This window comes from Tamandua tetradactyla, chromosome 1, assembly GCF_023851605.1.
Source record: "Tamandua tetradactyla isolate mTamTet1 chromosome 1, mTamTet1.pri, whole genome shotgun sequence".
Classification (NCBI taxonomy): Eukaryota; Metazoa; Chordata; class Mammalia; order Pilosa; family Myrmecophagidae; genus Tamandua; species Tamandua tetradactyla.
In genome coordinates, this window is record NC_135327.1 from 201,729,934 (window position 1) to 201,749,677 (window position 19,744).

A 19,744-nucleotide genomic window follows, 5' to 3' on the forward strand; every position below is an offset into this window, starting at 1 on the left:
ATGAAAGGCATAGTAGAAAAGATGAAAAAAAAGAAAACTACAGCATTAGATGTGAGAAGGCAGAAAAAAGGATCAGTGAACTAGAGGACTGGACATCTGAAATCCGATACACAAAAGAAAATATAGGGAAAAGAATGGAAAATTATGAACAGGGCCTCAGGGAATTGAATGACAACATGAAGCACATGAATATATGTGTTGTGGGTGTCCTACAATGAATGGAGGAAATAATCACTGAATATTTCCCATTTCTTATGAAATACATAAAATTACAGGTTCAAGAAGTGCAGCATACCCCAAACAGAATAGATCCAAATAGACATTCTCCAAGACACTTATAAATCAGATTGTCAAATGTCAAAGACAAAGAGAGAATTTTGAGAGCAGCAAGAGAAAAGCAATCCATCACACAAAAGGGAAGCACCATAAGACCATGTGTGGATTTCTCAGCAGAAACTATGGAGGCAAGAAGGCAGTGATATGATATATTTAAGATTTTGAAAGAGAAAAACTGCCAACCAATAATTCTATACCCAGCAAAACTGTCCTTGAAAAATGAAGGGGAAATTAAAACATTTTCAGACAAAGAGTCACTGAGAGAATTTGTGACTAGGAGACTACCTGTGTAAGAGCCTGACAGGCAGGTAGGAAAAGACAGCAGAGAGAGGTGTGGAAAAGAGTGTAAAAATAAAGACTAACAGTAAAGATAAAAAGAGAAAAAAAATTAGATATGACATATAAACTCCAAGAGATAAAATAGCAGAAGAAAGTACTGTAATAACATAAAATTTAAGGGATTAAACTCCCCAACCAAAAGACACAGACTGGCAGAATTGGTTAAAAACAGGGCCCATCTATATGCTATCTACAGGAAACTCACTTTAGACCCAAGGATAAAAATACATTGAAAGGTTAGGAAAAGATATTTCATGTAAACAACAACCAGAAAAGAGCAGGGGTAGTTATATCAATATCCAACAAATTAGACTTCAAATGTAAAACAATTAAAAGAGACAAAGAAAGACAATATGTATTAATAAAAGGAACAATTGAACAAGAAGAAATAACAATCATAAATAATTATGCACTGAGCCAGAGTGTTCTAATATACATGAGACAAACACTGAAAGTAGTAGACACCTCTACCATAATAGTTGGAGAATTCACTTCCCCACTGTCGTCAATGGATAGAACATCCAGGCAGAGTGTCAAAAAAGAAACAGAGATTTTGAATAATATGATAAATGAACTAGACTAAACAGACATTCATAGAACATTACACCTCACAACAGCAGGATATACATTTTTCTCAAGTGCTCATGGATCTCAAGGCTAGACCATATGCTGGGACACAAAGCAAGTTTCAATACATTTAAAAAGATTGAAATTTTACAAAACACTTTCTGGGATTGTAATCAGATGAAGTTGGAAATCTATAACAGGCAGAAGGCCAGAAAATTCACAAATATATGGAGGCTAAATAACCAGTGGGTCAAGGAGAACTTACAAGAGAAACCAGTAAATATCTTGAGGTAAATGAAAATGAAAACACACCATATTAAAATGTATGGGATGCAGCAAAGGCAGTGCTGAGAGGGAAATTTATTGCCTTAAATGCATATGAACCAATCACAAGCAGAGATGGAATCAGTCATCAAAAAGCTCCCCAAAAAAGAAAAGTCCAGGACCAGATGGCATCACATATGAAGTCTATCAAGCATTCAAGAAAGAATTAGTGTCATTTCTGCTCAAATTCTTCAAAAAATTGAAGAGGAGTGTGGTAGTTATGTTCAGGTGTCAACTTGGCCACATGATGGTGCATAGTTCTGTTGCTGTGGACTTGAATCACTAGCATATGAAACTCATCTATGACTGATTATATTTGCAGTTGGCTAAGGGGATTGCCTTTCACAATGAGTGATGTTTAATTTAATTAGCTTCAGGCTTAAAAGAGAGAGGTCAGAACAGAGCTCAATGCAGCACAGCCCAAGAAGCTCAGCATAACTCATTTCAGCACTAGTTGCTCAGCCCAGACGTTTGGAGATGCAGAAAGGAATTGCCCCAGGGAGGGCCGTTGGAACCCAGAAGCCAGGAGAGAAGGCCAGCAGACATCACAGTGTGCCTTCCCATGTAACAGAGAACCTCAGATGAAAGTTAGCTGCCTTTTAACTAAGTAAGCTAAATAAATACCCTTTTAATAAAAACTGTCCCATTTCTGTTATGCTGCATTCGCGCAGCTTTAGTAGACTAAAACAAGGAGGGAAAGCTACCTAACTCATTCTATGCAGATGACATCACCCCAAATCAGTGGACCCTTAGTGAGGCTGACAAAGAAAAGAGAGAGGATGTAAATAAATAAAATCAGGAATGAAAGAGGGGATATAACCACTGACCCCACATAAATGAAGGAGGAAATGATAGGATACTTGAACAATTAGATGCTAATAAACTAGACAATGTAGATGAAATGGACAACTTCCTTGAAAGACATGAACAAACAACACTGAATCACCCTAATACCAATGCCAGATGCTACATATAAAGATACTACAAGAAAAGAAAATTACAGACCAAACTCTTTCATGAATATAAATGCAAAAGCCCTCCACAAAATACTTGCAAATTGAACGCAGCAGTACATTAAGGAAAGTATAAACCATGACCAAGTGGGATTTATTCCATATATGCAAGTCTGGTTCAACACAAGAAAATCAATTAATTTAATACACCATATCAATAAGTCAGAGTGGAAAAACCACAGGATCATCTCAATTAATGCAGAAAAGACATTTGACAAAATTCAGCAATTTTTCTTGATGAAAACACTTCAAAGATAGGAATAGAAGGGAACTTCCTCAACATGATGGAAGGAATATATGAAAACCCACAGCTAACATCATCCTCAGTGAGCAAAGACTGAAAGCTTTCCCTCTAAGTTCAGGAACAAGACAAGAGATGCCCACTGTAACTATTGTTATTTAACATCATGCTGGAAGTTCTAGCCTGAGCCATTAGACAAGAAAAAGAAATAAAAGGCAATCAAATTGGAAAGGAAGAAGTAAAATTCTCACTGTTTGCAGATGACATGGTATTATATGTTGAAAATCCTGAAAAATCTACAGAGCTAATAAGTGAGTATAGCAAGGTGGAAGGGTACAAGATCAACACCCCAAATCAGTAGTGTTTCTATACCCTAATGCTGAGTGATCTGAGGAGGAAATCAAGAAAAAAAATTCCATTTGTAATAGGAACCAAAAGAATAAAATATTTAGGTGTAAATTTGACTAAGGATACAAAAGACCTATACAGAGAAAGCTACAAGAAATTGCTAGAAGAAATAATGGAAGACCTAAATAAATGGAAGTGTATATCATGTTCATGGATTGGAAGACTAAATACAGTTAAGATTTCTTAACTAAATTTCTTTCTACAGTTAAGAAATCTTAACTGTATTTAGTTAGAATACAGCCAATTCTAATTGATTTATAGATTCAATGCAATACCAGCTAAAATCCCAATTACTTACTTCGCAGAAATAGAAAAATCAATAACCAAATTTATTTGGAAGGGTAGAGTGCCTCAAATAGCAAAAAATATCTTGAAAAGGAAAAAAAAAGTGGGAGATCTCACACTACCTGTCTTTAAAGCTTATTATGGAGCTACAGTGGTTAAAACAGCATGGTACTGACTTAAAGATACATATACTGACCAATGAAATCGAATTGAGTGTTTAGAATTAGACCCTCTCATCTATGGACGATTGATCTTTGATAAGGCAGTCAAGCCAACCCACCTGGCACAGAGAAGCCTCTTCAATAAATTGTGCTTGGAGAACTGGATATCCAAATGCAAAAGAATGAATTAGGATCCATATCTCAGACCCTATATAAAAATTAACTCAAAATGGATCAAAAACATAGACATTAGAGCTAAGACCATGGAACTTTTAGAAGAAAATGTAGGGAAATATGTTATAAATTTTGTAATGGAAGGCAGTTTTCTATGCCTTACACCCAAAGCACAAACAATCAAAAAAGAAATAGATAAATGGGACCTCCTCAAAATTAAGCACTGTTGTGCATCAAAGAACTTTTTAAGGAAAGTAAAAAGGCAGCATACGCAATGGGAGAAAATATTTGGAAACCACGTATCAGATAAGGATATAGTATGTAGAATATGTAAAGAGAGTCTTCAACTCAACAACAAAAAGACAAACACCCCAATTAAAAATGAGCAAAATATAAGAAAGACACTTCTCAGAAGAGGAAATACAAATGGCTAAAAAGTGCATGAAAAGATGCTCAACTGCACTGGCTATTAGGGAAATGGAAATCAAAACCAAAATGTGATATCATCTCACACCCATTAGAATGGCCATTAAAAAAAAAAAGGAAATGACCAATGCTGGAGAGGATGTGGGGAAAGAGGTACACTTGTTCACTGTTGGTGGGAATGTAAAATGGTACAACTGCTCTGGAAGGCGGTTTGGCAGTTCCTCAGGAAGGTAAGTATAAAATTGCAATATGATCCAGCAAAGCCATTACTAGGTATAAAATCAGAGGAACTGAAGGCAAGGGCACAAACGGACATTTGCACACTGATGTTTATAGGAGCATTATTTATGATTGCCAAAAGATGGAAATAGCCCAAATGTCCATCAGCAGAAAAGTGGCTAAACAGGCTGTGGTATATACATATGATGGAATATTACACAGTTGTAGGATAGAATATAGTAATTAAGTATGTAAAAATGTGGATGAACGTTGAGGACATTATGCTGAGTGAAATTAGCCAGAAACAAAAGGACAGATACTGGAAAAATATGAACAAACGTTAATGAGTGAACTTTGAGAGTTAAACTTAAGAACACAGGTTAGCAGGAGATAAAACTAAGGTAGAGATTGGGCATTTGGTGCTGAAGGAATACAGATTGTGCAACAGGACTGATTGTAGAAATTCAGAAATGGATAGCACAACACTACCTGATTGCAGCACAATAATATAAATACACTGAATGAAGCTGAATGTGAGTATGGTTGAGGAAAAAGGGCTGGGGACACATATGAAACCAGAAGGAAAGACAGATGATAAAGACTGAGATGATATAACTTAGGAATGAGAAAATCATGGTGATTAAATGTACAAATATAAAAACATTTGCATGAGGGAGAACAAATGAATGTCAACATTGCAAGGTGTTGAAAATTGATAGTTATACAGGAAAAAGTACAATTAATGCAAGCTAGGGTCTATAGTCAACACTAATGTTGTAATATGCTTCCACTGAATATAGCAAAGACATTATGCCAAAACTAAATGTCAACAAGTGGGCGGGGTGGTATGGAGGAAGGGTAAAGATTCTTTGTGAAAGAAAAGGAAATATCTTCATATAAATTATGGTGGTGAAGGCATGTCTATTTATTTAGGTTGGATTATATGATGTGTGAATAAAACTTTAAAAATGAACAGAGAGAAACAAGTCCTAGAGAAAATATGGAGAAAGAGATGTACCTATTCACTGTTGGTAGGGAAACTGAGAGGTGCAGCCCCTCTCAGTGTGGTGGTTCCACAGGAGGTAGGGGTGGGGTTGCAATTATCCCGCAACCTTGTTACTAGGTACATACCTGCAGGCACTGAATGTGGGGACATGAATGAACATTTGCACACTGGTGTTTATTGCAAGTGTTCCCAATTAATAGATGGAGGTGGCCTAAGGATACAAAGACTGAGGGAAGAAAGGGAGAGCTGAGGTGTATAAATACATTGGACTACTGATCAGCTGGAAGAAGGAGTATATTTGTGAGGCATGCAACTAGGTGTGAATGAACCTTAAGGATTGTATGTTGAATGAAGTGGTAGAAACAAAAAGACAAAAAAAAGTAAAAAGAAACAAAAGAATTAATATTATCATGCCTCACTCATGTGGGCTTACTATAATTACAAACTTGGTGAATTGAAGTCAAGAGCATGAGTAATCAGGTTGGGGCCTATTGCAAAATGTCCTAGATGGCAAGTTTTTACAGCAGTCACATATATTCAGGAATTTTAAGTGTTACTTCTAAATTCTGAGATACTGAGCTGTTTGTATATAATCTGTTCGGTCCCAGAAATTTTGGGTATTTGTGTGACCCCTGAAACTCGGAGTTAGAGCTCAGAAACTATGAAAGTCAGCAGTACCCCATATAGCAACTATTAAAAAAGTTGAAAAAAATGATCAGACTTTGACTAGAGATATGAATGAAGCTGATATGTATAGGACTAAGGTAAACCAGAGTACACAAAGGGTGATACCGTCCATAGTTTAAAACTTCAACTTCTATGTGAAACCAAAAGAGGAGATATTTATTTGGTGCATAATTTATATTTTGGGTAGCACATTACCTAATTTAACTTATATCATCAGTTTAACTGAACCCCATAGTACATGGAATCTTGAAGAGGGCATGAAATCTTGTTGGTTTGTACAGGTTAGTGTGATGCCCTGATATATCCCAGAGCAATTTGGGCAGTGAATAAAAAAGTATTTTCAAAGTCTCCTTGGGGGACTGGGGAGAAAGAGGAAATATTCAACTTCCCCTTTTGGGGCATCCCAGATATTCTTGTAAGCACTGAAATCAATAGGCTGAGCCCTCCATCTTGGGATTCGCCCCTATGAAACTTATTTCTGCAGTGGAAAAGCTAAGCCTACTAATAATTATGCTTAAGAGTCATCTCAGAGAACCTCTTTTGTTGCTCAGATGTGGCCCCTCTCTCTAAACAACTTGGCAGGTGCATTCATTGCCCTTCCCCTTATGTGGGACATGACTCCCAGGAATGTAAATATCCCTGGCAATGTGGGACAGAACTCCTGGGATGAGCCAGGACCCAGCATCATGGGATTGAGAAAGCCTTCTTGACTGAAAGGGGAAAGAGAGAAATAAGGCAAAATAAAGTTTTAGTAACTAAGAGATTTCAAACAGAGTCAGGAGGTTATCCTGGAGGTTATTCTTATGCATTATATATATATATCCCTTTTTAGTTTATGGTATATTGGAGTGGCTGGAGGGAAGTACCTGAAACTGTTGAGCTGTGTTCCAAGAGCCTTGATTCTTGAAGAATGACTGTATAAAGATATAACTTTTACAATGTGACTGTGTGATTGTGAAGACCCTGTATCTGATGCTCCTTTTATCTAGAGTGTGGACAGATGAGTAAAATTAAAAAGGATAAAAATAAATAAATAAATAATAGGGGCGTATAAAGGGTAAAAAATTGGGTAGGTTAAATATTGGTCATCAGTGAGAGGGAGGGGTAGAGGGTATGGAATGTATTCGGTTTTTTTTTTCTTTGTATTTCTTTTACTGGAGTGATGCAAATGTTCTAAAAATGGTCACGTTGCATAATATACACAAGTATGTGATGATAATGTGAGCCATTGACTGCTATGCCATATATGGACTGTATGTGTGTGAAGATTTCTCAATAAAAATATTTTTAAAATACATAAATAAATAATAAAAAACCTCCATAATTCTAATGAAATGCAAATTAAGATATCTGGATGTAATGAACTATTAGTCATTAATTTTTTAATTAGATAATTTTAATTTAAAGGAAAGTGATCATTACATAATGCTAAATGTAATTTTATAAAAAATATACAATGGAAATAATACTGAACAGAAGTATCCAAATATCAGTTTGTTTGTGACTTTTTATTTTCTTATGTTAATGTTTTCTTTGATTTCTAAAATGAGCCTATAAAGATGGTGTAATACACAATGTATGCATATATCTGGGTATGTGCATTTGTATGCACCTATATCATATATACATACAACATAGATTTGGGATGTAGACCAGTGAAGAGATGTCTAGGATTTAGAATAGGACATTGGGGACAAAAATAATAGGATGGGATTTGTGGATATTGTAACCAGAATTGAAAATGGGGGAGAGAGAAAGATGAGCAAAGCTCTTCATTTGAGTGATTCAGTTTGAACCTCTAATTTGAGTGCCTTGATCATGTTATCATCACCAAGATAGAGAATACAGAAGAGAAAGAGGTGTTGAGTTTACAGGTTGCGTTCAAGGTACCTGAAAAACAGAAGGTTGCTCTGTGTAAGTACACAATTCACTCAGAGCCCAGGGAGGGAGATGGAGTCAAAGAATCAACAACTTCAAAGAATCAAACAACCACAGCCTTGTATTAGAGTGTCCACTAGTGCATTTGCCACCAAACGGGCTTGTGTTATTGCAATATAGATGTTTGGAATAAAAATATGTGCATCAGAAGCTTTCAGTGAATATATGCCAAATTTAGTATTTAAAAAACCAGGTGAGGGAAGTGACTAAAAATTCCTCAAAACTTCTCACTGTTCAAGGGCAGGGTCACTCCCTCATTGTAACAGTTTAGGCAGGACCTAAAACTGTGCCCAGACCCACAGGGACTTCCAAAGGTGGCTTGATACTAGGGAAGGGCAACCCGATGTTTGTAGAATTGCTTGCCCTTTTCCTTTAATATAATCTAAATAAAATATTCTGTTTTTTCTCCTTTCTCCCTTGTTCATTACATATTTTTACAATGATCTATCAACTTTTTTTTTAATCAGTGATCTGTCTCTGATTATTTCAGGTTTTCAATTAATTTATATTGCTTTGAAAACATTTCTAGTGCTGTTTGGTTACCACGTTCTGGTAGTTAGTATAAGCAAACCACTCTGAGTATATCCTTACCCAGGTTGCTGGGGATTTGGAGGCTCTGCTTCATTGAATTCTGGGGTCTGCTTTGTCAGCACTGGGCATTCACAAATATTTTTGTTGCAGCATGGATATCGGTGAAGTCAGGATGCTTGAGTATGATGTCATATATGGTAGATAATAGTTTTTATTTATGTTAAGTAGATATCTGACCGTGTACAGCTCAGTGAACTCAGTCATCAAAATGCTTCAAAACGCATCTCCTCTCCTCTCCAGAAGACTATCAATGCTTGCAGACATGTGAATGAAGTGGAGGGTGCCACTTCTTTGGTATGTGCTCTCTGTGGCTTTATCAGGCCCCATGACACGTGATGTCCTGGGTCTGGGGTTGCCTGACAGCAGTGCTCTGTTCATGGGTCTGGTCCCTGAAAATCCCTCCACTCCAGCAAATGTCCTTACTGCTTTAAACTCCCATGGGCTCTTCCTTTCTAAATCTTACAACGTAAGAGGAGAGAAAACTTTAATTTCAGGAATACCTAAAGGTCGGTGCAGAGGCAGATCTATTCCCTGCAGAGAAGCAGAGGTAGGCAGGGAGGGCAGTGCTGTGGCAGAGATGCCATGGTTCTGAGCTGCAGCATTTAAAGAGAGCTGATAGGAAGCATGATCCCATTTGGGGCTTAGTCTCCCTGTCAGAACAATGGGAAAAAACTCTAGAAGGAATGTTTTGGCGTCAGGATTCCAGAAACAAGGTATTAGATCTTTTTTGATGTTTTCCTATAATGCTTAAAAAAAATGCTTAATATGGGAAAAGAATTAATTATAGACTAGATAAGGAATATTCAGCTTAAAAAATCTAATATGGTGCTTGATAATCAAATCAACAAAGAGTACATTCAGTTTAGTATGATCTCTACTCATCTGTCCCTTCAGCTGATATCATTGTTGCTTTGACTACCGCCTCTAATTTGTGTTTGTTAAATTGGGGGTTTTCTTGTGAGTTGGGAAAAAAAATGTACTTAATTTGTCACCAAAGCTTGATTCCTTTTTTTTTTCATCCATAAATCTGTCAATTAGGTTAATAATACATGGCAACTTCATCATGAAATGAAATCTCCCCAACATTTAGGACTGTGTAGTCTCTTTGCCTAATTGTATTAATAAAATTTTTAGCGACATAGTTTTAGGGATCAATGCAGCAGCCCCCTGTCAATCAAAGATCTTTCTATTTACTGAAAAGGTAGTAGACTTTTTCGTTTCTTTGTGACAGACTAAGGAAAGGCTGCGTTGCCCCCAGAAGATTAAATCTTTAATTTCACATTATTTCCAGCCATCTCTATAGAACAAAGTGGGCTTTACCTGTTGAATATGGGGCTTATGCAACTTGAAGTACTCTTGAGACATTAAGAGGCTGCCGTGAACAGTCTCTGAGATTTAAGCTGAGGGGAATTCTAAAGGGATTACCGCTGCATTTTCCATAAAACGAGAAATAAAAACAGACTTAAGCAATGCATGATCATAAATGCATTCCTGCTGCGATGGAGAGTTCCATTCCCACTGCCACTCGAAGGCCCAAGCAGGAAGGACTGTCAAAGGGCACCCGTACTTGTAAGGATTTGTACAAGTCCAATTTATAACGAAGTTAGGGGTTGAATACTTCGGAAAGATTTGTTATTAAAAAAAGAGAGACAGAGAGAGATACTTTTCCATTTTCTTTGGTCAAAGGTGAGAACTACGCATTTTATTTTGACATCGTTAAGATATCTTTTGTATGGAACGTTAACCTGCCATGACCAGAACTCAGTAACATTCTCTCTATGAATAAGGAAGAACAAAACTCTTCCTGGGAAGATTTTCATGACTGATTAGCTATGTGGGTTGAAAAAACGTGATGTCTTCCAAAGATGAAAAGAAAATGGAGACCCCAATTAAAATCCCGTCATCCTTACTAATCAGCTTAGACGCTCAACTAAAACAAAAGTTCTATTAAAAATGTAACAACATTCTAGAGTATGCATGGATTACCCAGCAATGCACACTCTATATAATCACTAGATTTTTCTATGCTTTTGTGTGTATCTTGCTTTGTAATTTGATTATTGAATGCAGTAGTGAAAGACAATTAGAATAAATTGCAGGCAAAATATCATCTACTTGGAAAAATGTGATCTAAAAAAAAAATCCCTGATGTTTTTTCAAGTCTCCGTATTCAAAATATTTCTAAATATTTGGAGAACATTAAGTAAAGAGGAGGAACCATCCCATGGTTAACTTGCCTTATTTAACTGAATTAATTAAATTAACTCATCAATCCTGACCACATATTTATTAATATAAAAATTATATAAAATTTTGCTTTTAACCGTTACAGTAAAGAGTTGTTCACAGCTTTCAAAATATAACTTTTTGTGAGTAGACTCTTCCAACCCTCAGCTTCTATTATCTTAAGTATGCTATTGATGTTTTCCAATAATACAAATACAGACAAAATATGTAAACAGAAAATTGAAGAGCTGGAAGATTTTCAGAGAAGACTTAGTTGAACCTTCCAAAATTTTATAATTCTGGGAACTGACTTGTTCAAGATCACAGAGATAGTGGAAAAACTAATACAAGATTGCAAATGTTCTGATTCCCAATCTAATCTTCATCTATTATGTTATGTTTCCATTAGTATCATTTTCATTTCATTTCATTATCATTAAATGTCACACTTAGGGCGGGCCGCGGTGGCTCAGCGGGCAAAGTGCTTGCCTGCTATGCCGGAGGACCTCGGTTCGATTCCCGGCCCCAGCCCATGTAACAAAAACGGAGAAACAAAATACAATAAAACAAGAAAATGTTTAAAAGATGTTTCCCTTTCTTCCTCCTTTCCTTCCTTCTATCCTTCCTTCCTTCTCTAAATAAAAAAAAAAAAAAAAAAAAAAAAAAAAAAAAAGAAATGTCACACTTAGAATCTTATACCTTCTGTCTTTTTGCTTGGCTGTTATGACAAATACTACACAATGGATTGGATTAACAACAGGAATTTATTGGGTACCAGTTTTGAAGGCTAGAATTAAAAAATCAATGTACCAGCAATGCCATACTTTCTCCTGGGGTCTGTAGTATTGAGGTGCTGGCTTGGGTTCATTTGCTTGCATGTCTGCCTCTCATCACATGGCTAGCTCCTTTTTCTTGAGTCCCCTCCTCTGGTTTCCACTGACTTCCAGCTTGTTGCTCCTCTGTCTGTATCTGGTCCTCTAGCTGTGTCTGAATTTCTAATCTTAATAAGGCCTCCAGTCATATGGGTTAAAGCCTGCTCTCATTCAATTGGGCCACACCTAAATAGGATTTTAGAAGATCCTATTCACAAATGAGTCCACACCTTAACTGATAATGCTACTTCAAAGGCTCTATTTTCAAATGAGTTCACACCCACAGGCACACAGATTACGATTAAGAACATGTCTTTTGTTGGTGTATAAAATTCAACCTATCACACCTTCCTCCACAGATTTTCCAGAAAAGCTTCTGAACGTAATTAAGAGTTTGTTTCCTAGAGGGAAGCCACTGCTCAGTCATGTTGCCTATTAAATGAAGACACCTAGTACTTATAAAAGAAACGGGTCTTTTCTCCTACCTTTGCATTTTCTGTTTTACTCTCAATATTTGGTTCAGTTGTGCTTGAAACAGTATTATAGGTGTGGTCAGAGATGTGTCTTCCCAAAGCTTCTTGTAGGGTTTGATATATTGAGACAAGCACTAGTTTCTTGAACAATTTTGACCAATATCCACTTTAGGGAATGATGGCTCTTGTATGAACATTGTTCTCCAAATCCTAAAATTTCATTCTCAATGAGTTCTTCCTCAGGGGAGAGAAATTTAGGAATCCTTCATATCGCATAATAACTTAAGCCCTTACCTGAAAAGAAGGTCCTGGGGAAATAGGACTTAAGGACCCTGGAGGAGTGGGTTGAGAGTAAGGTTTTAACAGGATGCAGGCAAACCATACTAGAACAGATGGGTGCAGGAGAAATTTCACCTCATACACTGTTCTGTCCCAGTTCCACAAGAGAGGAACTTGTCACCCTTTCTATTGCTCCAAGAAGACCATTCATCCTTGATATTTACCTTGCTGGCATTGAGTTTCCAAGAGAATGGGTCTCTATGGCAGGGGAAAATGATAGGATAATTCATCCCTACTTCCTACATCTTCATTGTTCTTTATTTTCTCTACTCAGGGTTGGGAAGATCTCTAAGAGTCAATCCAGCACTGTATCCTCCTCTACAATGTCTCAACTAGATGGTTGTTCAACTTCTGCTCAGTTCTCCTGGAATATGAGAATATGGGATCCACTTTTTCATGAAACATCCTATTCAATTGCTGGAAAGATCTTAAATTTCCTTTCTCGTCACTTCCTTCAAGTATGGCTCCTTTATTTCTACCCTTGGAGGCAGCACAAAACATTTGCTAAATAAAGTTCTGATAAAGGCCACTATCATCTATTTCAGCACAAATAAAAGCCATTAGTCTTTTGAGTTCTTTCATATATGACATGGCCCACAAATTTCTCAGAATCCTGTTTCTCCTGGGGACATTCCAATTTATCAAGCCTCTTAAAATGTAAACTCCCAAACTGAATACAACACTGATTAGCAAAGAGTAGAGCAAGACTTCTATGTTCTCAACCAAAACTCCTGCATGTTGTTCTATAGATACTGACATGCCAGTATCTATAGAACTTTTCACTCATAACAACTGATTTTTCTTAACTTATACATGACATTGAGGGTAGAGTGCTTCTTCGTTAATATTCCCAAAACCTTCTCCCAAATTTAGAAAAGCTCTACTTTGAAGATGGTGACTTGAAAATAAATATTTCGTTTTGTATATCCCATGATATTTTGCCTTGCATTCTAATATGTAGTCACTATTGCATTTCAGCCATCAATCTAGAAGCAAAGATGTATTTAGAGTATAGAGAGATAGAGTGTTCTATAAAAAATGCAATGATGGCAAACAATACACATGTAGGGTATAACATATATTTTTAATAACGCTTTTGTTTTAGTTTTATTTCTAGGCTGATTTTAAAGGAAGGCAGGGTTTTAACCATGCTTCCATTTTCTTTCACTGCTTGGAAAACTTCACTCTGTTAATCTACACACTAATCAATATTTGCCTTTGGGTTCCTGTCTGACTGTATGTAGTACAAACAGTATCATAAAAGATTGTCATGATAGTTCCATGTGGCAGGTACTTTTTTGTACTATTAAAATGTGAGTTGGAATTATCCCTGTTTTATTATATCAATTCAATCAATCAATCTTTTAATCAACATATTTTGATTACCCTTTTTGCTTTGGCCTGGAAGAAGAATATTTCTAGTTCTCAGAAACATGCATTGTAATTAGAGAAATATAACATGGAGACTATAAAAAGAGTGCCGACCCCACAAGAAAATTCAGGCTCAGTGCTATGCCAGTGGTACTGGCAATCCTGGTAAATGGGATGGTTAGAGAAGGCTTGTAGGAAGAAGTGGAAACCAAACTGACCTTTATGGGATGAATAAGACTTGAATTAGCTGGCTCCTGGTTTGAATGAGCAGGGCACTTTTGTAAACACTGGTCGGAGGCCCTGCTTTAAGCCTTGTGAACCTACGAATAAGGCTACTAGGTTCTCCTCTGTGATGAGAACGCATTTGGAAGAAAGAATCAAGAGACACTGGAACTTGGCTGAACTGTTCTTATTTATTGTTAATTGTTCCAAAGAGAGTTTGAGACCAGGGTGACTAGTGGATGGAGCTTAAGGAAAATTGGGAGGTAGGGGGAGAAATCATAGGTAAGGTTGAATTTTGATCTGAGTGTCTAGAAAAATGTTAGGAAGGGAGGTAACATTGAGCTGTGACATGTCTGTGAGATGTGCTCACTGATATCTCTTCTGGTTGGTCATGTGTTTATCCTGATTGGTTGAAACCAACATTATTCTGTTTGAAAAATCTCCCCTGCCTAGAATTCTGCAAAGAAGGAAGGATATTAAGCCACACCACTAATCTGAACTTTAAGAGTTTCAAAGACCCAGAGAAAATGTTTTTTCATGCCACAAACTGACCACCCTCCATGAATATGTTTTTTTTTTCTTTCATTTTAAAGAAGTGGAGAAGCATGTCTTTTGTATACACTTGAAGGAAAAAAAAAATCACTGAAACCCCCAAAACCCTTTCAGACCTGAGAATGTTGGAAAACCATAAATCATCATTTCTATTATCTTCGAACTCAGCCTATTATTTTTTCCAGCATACACACAGTTCACTGAAAAACCTACTGCAAAAGAAGACTGAAACAGCTTAAAGCCATTTTCAATAAAACTTCACTTCTAAAAATTTAAATACAACTTCCAATTCCTTATGGCTTATTCTAAGCACATAGACACTGTCCAGTGAGGAGGGGGTGGGGGAGATGTAGAAGATGCGCAGGGCACTTGGGCAGAGGATTAAGTGGGATTAAATGCTTTAATTACACTAAAGTGTAAAAACGATTCATGGTTGAACATTAAAAAGAAGGATTGGAGTGACATAGAGTTCTTTCCATTCCACGGGAAGAATTCTTTGGGGAGATAAAGATACTTATCTGAATCACTGGGTTCCTGAATTGGGAGCACTGGGTAAGTGCCTACGATTCTGAAACCTTAGAGACTAGTTTTATTTTAGCACAGTGAAACAGTGAGCCACACTAAGGCACTGCCAAATAATCACAGCCCAAACTTGATTAACATGAATGGGACTGATGAGAAGGCCAAACCATCTATTTTTCCCTAGTTCTGAAATGACAAAGAAGCTAGTTGATACAAAGTATTTGTCCAAAGAAAATAGTTCCATGGAGCACTTCTATCCTCAGCTCCTTCTCCTAGACCACTTATAGCAACATCTGTCACTCAGTGTGTCTCTGTTGATCGTGGATAACTCACAAACCTTCTCAGGTCCTCACTCAAAACTTGATATCCTCTGACATTTTATAATGAGCATCAAAGTTTAGGTGGCGACCCAAGGGTCTTTAAGATTCTCTATTCCAAAGTTATTGGATGGAATCAAATGTAATTGCCATTGCTATGATCAAAGAGGACAAGTACTAGCATTCCAAATTGTTCAGTCTCAGGTATTCAATTTTAGACACTAAATTCTTCTGCAGAGAAAAAAAAAAAAAAAGAACTCAGACATTTTGCAAAGATTTTTACCCAAAGTGAAACAAGCTCACAAATTCCATTAGCCACCCCAATGACATTTTTAATTAATCAGGGGGTTCCTGTCAAGCAGCTGTATTTAGGGCCCTTTGCCTTTTGAGGAACAGATAGAAGGTGACCTCAGGAATAAAAACAACAGCAACAGTGTGTGGTAGGTGGCAAGTTCCAGAATAACTCTTGGAATCTTGCTGAAATACATGACAGAAAGCAAAGTACAGCCTCCTTTCTCAGAAAACCCACTGGAAAGGGAGCTCTGCAGCCCTTCCTCACAGGTCATTGGGCATATGGGTAATCTATCTTTATCTCCTTCTCTCTCCCAACACCTCCTTCTTCCTTACAAACGTTTGCTCCAATTTTCTGTATTCACTGACCTGCTCCTTCTGCTTATTCCTGTTTCCTCTCTCACAAGTTGGGCTTGTACATCAGGCCTAGCTCCACGTGACCTTTCAATTGCAAAGCTCATGAATAACTGATTTGAGAAATTCAGTTTCCAAAGTGAGGTCCCTGAAAAAGAAAACTGAAGGTCACAACTTAGCATATTGCTTCAAGTCAACAACTGTTGGTCATTGGCCTGCCCTTGAATCTGGTGTCTACCCTTGAAGCAGTTTCTGAGGTATTGGAGCCATGCGTTGTATGGAGCAAGGTTGGGCAAAAAGGGCTGTAGTGGGCGGGCACTGGGTTGAACACAACAACTCTTTCACTGTAATTTTTTCCCTCCACGTAGGCAGCCATGTTTATTGGATATACAGGGTATAAATATACAGGTTTATCGGCTATAAATATACAGGAGTCTGTACATTTAGTGTAACGTCTTTGAATACTGGGCAGCCTGCTGGCCTCTTAGACCACTCCACTACTCTGCCTGCATGGGCTGCCTTAATGTCTATTTTTAAAGCTTCACTTCTTTAGCTTAAAACTTTTCTGGTTAAAGTTTGAATTCCCAGGAAGGTGATATTATCATAAAACTGTTAACAGTTTCACATTTTTTCTTTTCTTTTTTTTTTTTTATGAAGGATTTGGAAGAGATTAGAATTTAACAGCCCTGGGAGGGAAAAGGACCTAGTGCTAGGAGGTGCAGAGAGTAAAAAAGATATGCCATCAAGTGAGCTTTAGAAAAAAAAATGTCAGAATCTGAGGACATTATGCTGACCGAATTGTCTTACATTTTGTACCAGGGCTGGAGATGGATCTGCTTTTCTGGAGATAAATTAATTTGCTCTACCCTTTACCGGAGAGAACCCTAACTTTAAATTGGTCTTCAATTTGCCCTTGACAATGGCTGAGTAAATCAGGCAGAAAGAACCTTGCTAATTTCTCTGTTGAAGGAAAGGTGGTTTGAGCCTGGGTGTTAAATCCTGAAGGGAACCTGGTACCCGAATATGAGTTCCTGCCACATGCAAACTCAGATCACTGGAGGACTCCTCACGGAGAATTCTCTGTTCTTTTTAATCACTTCATTGAGGACCTTCTAGGCTTATTGCAGTATCAATTCTGTTGAGTAGGCTTTGTATGCAAATATCATTATCCTTGGCTAAAGGTAAGGATACATTTTGAAGGGCTTGCGGATTTAACTTTGTCTCTTATTTCATTTGTAATCCCCATATGCTTGGTGTCCTCAAGCAGGGGCCCCAAACCAGCAGTTCAGACTCAGTATCAAGATTAAATAACTAAGAACTCTGAAGATATATGCATAATACCATTTTATGTAGTTTTTAAAAAATAATTTATAAAACTTTTTCATACATATTCTTTTATTTAATCCCCAAATTCAACAGATGAGGAACTGAGGTGCAAGGAAATGTCCCCATTGTCACAACTAGTTAAGTGATAGCAGCTGGATATAAACGCCTTGTCTGTATTGTTTATGATAAAAAATGGTCTCTTAACCTAGCAAAAGAAATTAAACAGTCTTGAAGTTAGACTAAGTAAATGGAAACTAATTTAAAAAAATTAACAAGTACAAGGAGCACAATTGCCATGACTTTTACTCATTCTTTTTTTTCTTGAATATCTTCTTTTTTAATAATTAGAATTCCATATCTGTATTGTTTTTGATATTTACTCATCTTTTAAGAATCCTAAGATTTTGAACTCTCTTGAATTATACCTCTTCCAAGTGTCTCAAAGTAGCCAAACTTTCCCCTCATAAAGGCACCCTTTAAACAAAGCAAAATCGCCCTTTTGGAGTGAAGTATCTCTTCGCTGATTTTATCTAATATTTTTCATTGTTCCTATTATCTACAGCAGTGACTCTCAACTTTGACTTCACTCTAAAAAACACTTGGGATATTAAAAAATATATATTTAGGCAAACACGCCAAGCCTACAGATTCTAATTTATTTGACCAGGGTGAGGCCCAGTCATAGTATTTTTAAAAAGTTTTCCACGTGATTCTAATGTGCAACTGAGAATAAAAACCACTGAACTAGAGATATTTAATATTATCATATTTCCTCAGTTGATTCCATTTACATTTTTGCATTGAAGTTGGGTGATATAACCCAGAATTTGTCAGATACAAATTAAACAAAAAAAGTTTTGCATAAGCAATGTACTAACAATAGCTACCGTTTAATGAGCATCATTAGTAATATGAGCCACAAACTATGCTGAATGTTTTTTATATAATCTCATTTAAACCCCGAAAAACCTCTGGAAGTTACTATTGTTATGTTCATTTTGTAGTTAAGGAAAATGGGGCTTGGTATGTTTAAGTAACTTGTCCTAATTACGTTTGTGGTCAGCAGAGTCAAGACTCCAATCCGGTCTGTAAGGCTCAAAATATTGTGTTATTGCCTCATGTTTGCATTTTACTTTTGTTTTGTCTATATAATATATCTTTAGATCAAATTATCTCAAAAGAGAAGGACAGTGTAGGTTAGAGGCACATCTTTCAAGAGGCATATTAGAATTGCCAGGAAGGCCTTTTTCCAGCTATATATTCAAGTCCAACCCTCACCCCTCCCCACTACTTGACAGCAACCCCCCCCCCAAAACACCCCAAAACAATTGCTGACAGTGTGAACCACCACAGCCTTTTGGGAGAGTGTCTTAGCGCTCAGATGCATTGGGGTGCACAAATAGTTGAGAATACATTTCTTCAAAACCCTGAAAAGTATATGGAAATAAGATTGGCCTGTCATTCTAGAATAAACAAATTCTCAATGCCAATGTGTCACTGGCTGATTTCATTTTATTGTTCAGATAAATTTAACAAGAGACTGATTTTCAAAGTAGCTGCTCACTATGCCTGGGAATAATGGAAAAGTCAAAGAGCAGTTATCCTGATTACCCTGGTCAATGCTCACCTTTTCCTTCTCTCCATTCTCTTTTAACTGGATGGGACTTGCATATTCCATATTCTGTTATTGTTTTGTGCATGCATACCTTGCCTTCTCCCTCAATCTTTTAAGTTCCCTGAAAGAAGATAAGTCTAATTCATCTCTGTTTTTCATGGCACATAGTTGGTCAGTAAATACCTATGGGGTGATGGATGCATTGATTGATTGGAGGACTGTATTTGCATAATTGTTGATTTGGTATTTGAATGTGATAGAAGGACTTGGATTTTCAAATTGGAAAGCACTTTATCACTCTCTCTCTCTCTTGCTCTTTAAAGCAGTGATTGCTGACTGATTAATGGATGCATTTCAACTTTTAAAACATGGTTTGTTTACTTTTCCCAAAAGAAGAACAGGATGTGCCTGCAAATCATTCATGTGCTATGAATCATGAGAAGAGCAGCCCTCCTAATTGGAGGCGAGAAGAAAAGATGCAATTATTATTGATAATCTATTAGAAAGTAATTGTCATGTTGCCCTGCATGGAAGCAGTCAGCTGGATAG

The 19,744-nt window shown here is 37.0% G+C and overlaps 1 long non-coding RNA gene across 1 annotated transcript in view; it reads right to left on the reverse strand.

Moving 5' to 3' along the window:
- LOC143687871 (uncharacterized) overlaps positions 1 to 19,744 on the reverse strand; it is a 107,637-nt gene that overhangs the window by 36,071 nt on the left and 51,822 nt on the right. The window lies entirely within an intron of this gene.